Here is a 6,061-nt window from a genome sequence, read left to right on the forward strand (position 1 = left end):
TATATAGATAGATAGATATATAGATAGATAGATAGAGAGATAGAGGACAACGGATGGATGGATGGTATCTTTACTCTCTTCAGGATTTCAGTACATAACGAATTAGTCAAAAAGACAACAACATAGACCATGAGTTCATATACTGCTCTCGATTTTAACCAACTTCCAGAGATTTGTGCTGGAACAGGAAGTCTGTGCACAGCAGACGGTTGATCAGAAGCCCCTGTTGTAAATACGAGGCAGAACCGGGAGACAGGGTGAAATTGCGTTCTCTGTTTGTCTGAGGCTGCGCTGAGACACTGTGGTGCTTTGAGCTAAAGCCTAGAGTCAACATGGGAACACGATCACAGCATCAATACTAAGACACTAATGTTTGCCGAGGATGTTTACAGTTATCACATCTTAGCAGAAGCTCTAATTGAAAATCCATGCAGGGGAAAATGATGTTCTCAGTTTTAAATGAAAGGAAGGGAACAGAGTTGTCAGAAAGGAGGCTTGACTAAAATGACCAATTGAACTATTTTTAATGTTACTTTTGTATTTTATTGGTCCATTTGTCTTCTCATCCTTTGTTGCGTCCATTTGCTGCAGGCATCAGTTTGAAAATAAATTGTTTTCAGAATGGTTTTTCTCTGTCTATCATCATCTATTATCAGCTTAAGACACATGGCAATGATTTAAATGTTTAATGTTTAATACAATCATACCTTATTGCGTTATTTGACTCTGTTTGCAACCCAAAAGGTTCGTAACCCGAATCATTTTTCCAAGTGCAATTAATGTAAACCCAGTTAATCCGTTCTTTGGCTTATAAACTTTTTTTTTTAACTTTTAATGGCTTTATGTGTGGACATAACACAGAAAATAAATAAATATAACTTTAGCTACATCAGCTTTCCTGAACGCATTTTTATTCTTCAGAATAGTGCAGATCGTAGATTTAACCATGTTGTACTTCTTGGCGGTATCCGAAACATGAACACAACATGTTTCATGTTTAGCCATTATTTTGATTTTTTAGGAGTCTAAACACCACTTTTACTAGTGTTAACAGTGTTCACTTTTTTGGGCGCCATAAAAAGGGATACATTTAATGAAATCACGAAAAAAAAAATTATCGACACACGTTAATGACGATATCAAACTTGATGTTTGGACACTAAATGCACGAGAACTGGGGGAGTGGCTGGGCGTCTCATGTGTGCGTGTGACTCGAAGCATTGCTCGTGAAACGGATTATCGAAAAATAATGCTTTTAGTCCGATTTGTTCGTGAATATGAACGTTCGTGACCCGACGTATCACCGTATACAGATACATACAGCACATTGAGCCTGAGGCTAACTGCTAATTCCGGCTACATTTACTTTAGCTTTCTCCCTGAAGGATGTACAAAAGGCAACACTAAACATCATGTGGATGGAAGACCAACACTTGGTAGATTGATGGCTTTTCAAAGGTGACATTGGGGGACTGCAAAAGTTTCCACGAGATTTACTGTCACAGCCCTGAGACTGACACTCACTAAGTTAACCTTTCACAGCAGCCATCGCTGTTTTCAAACTGCTCAACAGGATCTCTGACTGGCGTTCGAGATGATATAGTGCAAAAGTTTTCGATCAAAGTTTTCTCTCCTAGCAGCTCATAAAACGAAACTTGAGCAGAATATCCAGGGTGTGGAAATCCGAAAAGTGGAGATGTTTTCAGACGCGGTCATGCTCAGTTAGTGAATCATCTCGAGTGCCTGGTCCTAATCAGCTTTCTGCCTTTTAAAGCTTTTTTAAGGCTTGAACTATTATGAAGAAATCAGGTCCTTACTTAGTCTTTCATTTTACATGTTAGCTGTGAAAATTCCTTTGAGTGTAATTAAAAAAAAAAAAAAAACAAACAATCTGCTCCACAGTGTCTGGTAGAAGCGTGGAGTCACTGGATGTCCTAACATCACATATGCAAAGACATAAACACGTGTTAACAAACAAATGTATGTTAATGCAGGGAGAAAATCTCATAAATAAACACTCATCGCAAGTCTGGCAATGCTGGAACTAGTTGCCATAGTGACAGTTATGGTGTGCATTTGTGTGTGTGTGTGTGTGTGTGAGAGCGTGTGTGAAAGAGAGAGAGAGAGGGAAACACTTGAGCTTGTCTGCCGGCACTTCAGCCAGAAATAGGCCTGATGAACACCTACTCACCAGAGAAGAGCCTCTTTCCACGAAGCCACAGACTGTAAATGACTCTGACTCAGAAATGACTAATTTTTTTCGCCCGCTGAATCGACCAGCTGAGAGCTGACTTTTGCAAATTGTGTGTTCGTTTTCATTTGGAGTGAACGCTATCAGTCAACTTGTAGAACCGGCGATGATTCAACTTCTTCTCACAATTCCAGGAAGCACTTTTGAAGGAAATTGTAACAACAACAACAACAAAAAAACCCTTCAAAAACAGTGTTTCGAAATGACAATTCAACGTAATACGACTGAAGAGGAACTGAAAGAAGAAACAAAGTGGCTGCTGTCGATCCAAACAGTCGAGAAACAAAGGTGAAATATGTGTCATAGTTAGGGCTTCCAAACATTTATTCATTTTATTAATCCAAGGTTAGCTGTGGATTAAATGTAATTAATCGCAATTAATCGGAATTAATCGGAACGAGTCTAGAGTAATCTCGAATAATCACAACTAATCGCAATTATTAATGATGATCACAGCCAATCAAAGAGAGGTGGAATTTATGTCATAAGTAGGGGTTCCAAACGTTTATTAATCTTATTAATCACAGGTTAGCTGTGGATTAATTGTAAGTAATTGTAATATATCACAATTATTCTTGAGTAACCATGATTAATCTTGAGTAATCCCAATAAATCGCAATTATCAATGATGACAACTAATCATGAAACACACATCTGTTTACATCTTTACCCCTGTTTGTATCTGGGACTTAACCAAACAGTGACATTTTATGCTCAAATCAACGCCCACGTAGAAACTAGCCATAATAAGTCACCGTAAGTAAAAAGGAGTTAAACATTACGCACAAGGCGTGAGGGATAAATAAATAGTGGTGGGGGGAAAAGCTGGATTAAATGAGGAATAAACACCTAAGTAGTTCAAATAATATATCCCCAGTGCATAGCCGTGCATATCGTTTGGAAAAAGTTTTACTGTTTGAGCTACAGCCACTGTGGCTCCCAGTTATGACTCTGTAAAGTTGTGATGCACCTCATTTCCAAGAGTCAAGGTGAGAGGCAAATTCACTGCTGCCTCATTAGCTTCACACCAGCGTTCAATCTTTTTTATTAAACTCTGACACAGAAGGATCACAAGCCTCCCTGACATCGAAACGACCTGGGGGGGGGAATTGAGCTCAAGTCAGAAAGTCAAACAGAAAATGGTAATGTTCTTGTTTGTACTTTCTGGACTGTCTGCACACAGCGAATGCAATCAGGTAGTGGAAACAATTAGAGGTAAAAAAAAATGGACAGGGGAAAAATGGACGTCTAACTGCTTTCTAGGTAACAGTAGAGGGCAGAATGGGATTAATGTGGTTTTTTTAGGTTGGAAATTAAGACATTTTCTGAAATGCTGGAATTTTTCTTGGGACGTCACTTAGGCTACGTGCCAACTGCAGGCAAAGCTAACTCTATCTGATTTCATTTCGATGACATTGTGAAGGGCACATATCAGATATTCCGAAATCCGACCCACGTGCACTCTCACGTGGTGTTGAATCAGATATGTATCCAATGTTTTCGCAGTACCTCCCACGGAGAAAACCCAAGTGGAGGGTTTGTCGTGCAACGAGTGAAACCTTTAGAAAACAGGCTAATTTGATCCCCTGAGGTAAATAAAAGACATGCTAAAGATAAATAAATACTGTTACTAAAAAGTAAAAACAATCTCCAGTTTCAACCTTAATCTAGACCATGTGACAAAGTCAAGGCCCGGGGGCCAAAACGCGGCCCACTAAGTCATTTTGCATGGCCCAGTGGAGCTTAACAAACCCCGCCTGATGTCCTTCGCATTTTGTACACACCCAGCGTCCTTGCAACAGGTTTGCATCTTGGCACAAGCCATGCAGTACAAGACCACACACACACACACAAAGGTCTATTATCAGCCACAGTGTCACCTAGACCTAAAAGACAACACAAGGGTTAATAAAGTCCATGCAGCTGAGTTTCTTAACCTGATCAATTTTTTAAAAAAATTTGGCTTTATAAAATCAGTTCGAGCTCAGTAATCGCAACCAGAAGTAATACATAAGTCGCACCGGGTTATAAGACACGCTCGCTTAAAGGTTTTTTAAGTGCGCCTTATAGTGCGGAAAATACGGTAATTGGATTGTCTCGTGATTATACTTCTGCCTCTTCCCTGCAATGCCCACATTTTCCCTATAGATGGCGTAGAGAAGGCTAAAAGCATTTTAGCATATTAGCCTTTATGCATGACTTCTGCAAGACATTTGTCTCAGTTCACACGAACGCTCCATCTGACCCGGGTCCCCCCCGTCAAATTTTTGGACCCCACTGTGGCCCGCGAGTTAAAGAAGTTTGCCCACGCCTGACCCTGGCTGTTTCCAACCAGTCAAAATGTACCAGAACATGACTTCCACAGTCAGGGAGATAAGGCCGGAGTAGTCTTTTACGGTCACATGAGTCATTTTGCAACAGAAGAGAAGAGAGTGTGTGGCTGTGCTCCTTAAAGGGAACATCTTATCACTCCCTGTTCTGAGCTTCATGTTTCCTCAGAAGAGACACTCACCAGTCACCGAGAAGTCTGAAGAAACAACCAAACAAAATTGAATGGAATTACGTTTACCTAACATTCTACTGTGTAATCTTTGTTTTTTTTCTTTTCACGGCCAGTTTCCCAGTAACCCCTCTGCTCTCTGTAACCCCACGCGCCCGTCATAGCTTTAACAGGAAGCGGACTAGTTATCATGTCGGATGCTAATGATCTGGGCATCTATTTTCAGGCTGAGTGCTGCAACCTGATACGGTTGGCAGCTGTGTGGACGTTGACTGCTCCATCAGCACAGGGGAGACAGAAGAGTGGACACCGAGGCCAAGGTGTCAGTGTGTCTGTGTGTGATGTCCAAAAGGGCAGGAAGCGGACATGGACACCTGAGACAGCCGGTATGTTTGGAATTGCTGGCCAGCGATCGCACACGGCGGAATCTGTTAGCATGAGCCGTGGACTGCACAAGAACTTTCCCACAGTGGGAGGAACTCAACAGTGACACGGCCACAACTGTGCCAACGAGATGTGCTAACACTTCCTGTTGTGTCCAACAAACGTAACTGACAGCTGTAGAACAAAAAAAAAAAGGAAAATGAAACACAGGGTGTGAACATTCCAATTTGTTTGTGCTTGTAAACATGTTTAAACCATGTTCCTGAACTACCATGTCTGGCCAGAGTTGTCCAGCGGTCCCCAAACTTTTTTGTACCAAAATATTTTTCAGACTTCTGTTAGTATTGCAGTCTCAATTTATTTACATTATTTCAAAATTTGACAGATTACTTTGTAACCCCTTGTTACGATGACAATGAAGTATATCAGTGGCCTGGTACCAAGTTATCTAAGTGCCGATACCGGTCCACGGACCAGAGTTTGAGAATCCCTGATTGTGGTTTTTTGTTGTTTTTTTTGGGGGGGGGCTTCTGCGGGAAGCCTCACTTCCCTATTCCACGTAGAGATTTGTCAGAGTTATTCCCCCTGATGCGACCTAACCAGGGCTTTGGCGACTAAGTGGCATCGAAACCAGCATCTTAACAGTGTGAATATAATATAATTACTGTAAACCCAGGCTGCAAGTGACAATTGTTGCAGGTTCAAATTTGAAAGTTGCTGAAAAAAAACATTGACCCAAGGACAATTCTGTTGCTCCGCTATATAAAACTGCACCTTCTGTCTCCTCTCCTCTCCTCTAATGATCTGCTTTCGGCTCGGAAAGCACAGCATGTGTCACTGTGAGAGCTGTGCGGCTTGTTAGCTGACAAAGTGAGGCTTGACCCTGTCATATTCTGCTGTGACGAGAAAAAAGGCACCAACCGTGT

General features: G+C 41.3%; 2 long non-coding RNA genes across 2 annotated transcripts in view; one reads left to right on the top strand and one right to left on the bottom strand.

Annotated features, from left to right (window-relative positions):
• LOC112487712 (uncharacterized) overlaps positions 1-4,329 on the bottom strand; it is an 18,125-nt gene extending 13,796 nt beyond the window's left edge. The window contains exon 1 of the long non-coding RNA XR_003051056.1: positions 2,192-4,329. This is a non-coding gene — a long non-coding RNA (uncharacterized LOC112487712). The remainder of the gene's footprint in view (positions 1-2,191) is intronic.
• On the top strand, positions 2,428-5,329 carry LOC112487713 (uncharacterized). The gene is made up of 2 exons (XR_003051057.1): positions 2,428-2,539; positions 4,978-5,329. It is a non-coding gene; the product is annotated as an uncharacterized LOC112487713 (long non-coding RNA).
• Positions 5,330-6,061: the final 732 nt, after the last annotated feature.

This window comes from Cynoglossus semilaevis, chromosome 11, assembly GCF_000523025.1.
Source record: "Cynoglossus semilaevis isolate Cse_v1.0 chromosome 11, Cse_v1.0, whole genome shotgun sequence".
Lineage (NCBI taxonomy): Eukaryota > Metazoa > Chordata > Actinopteri > Pleuronectiformes > Cynoglossidae > Cynoglossus > Cynoglossus semilaevis.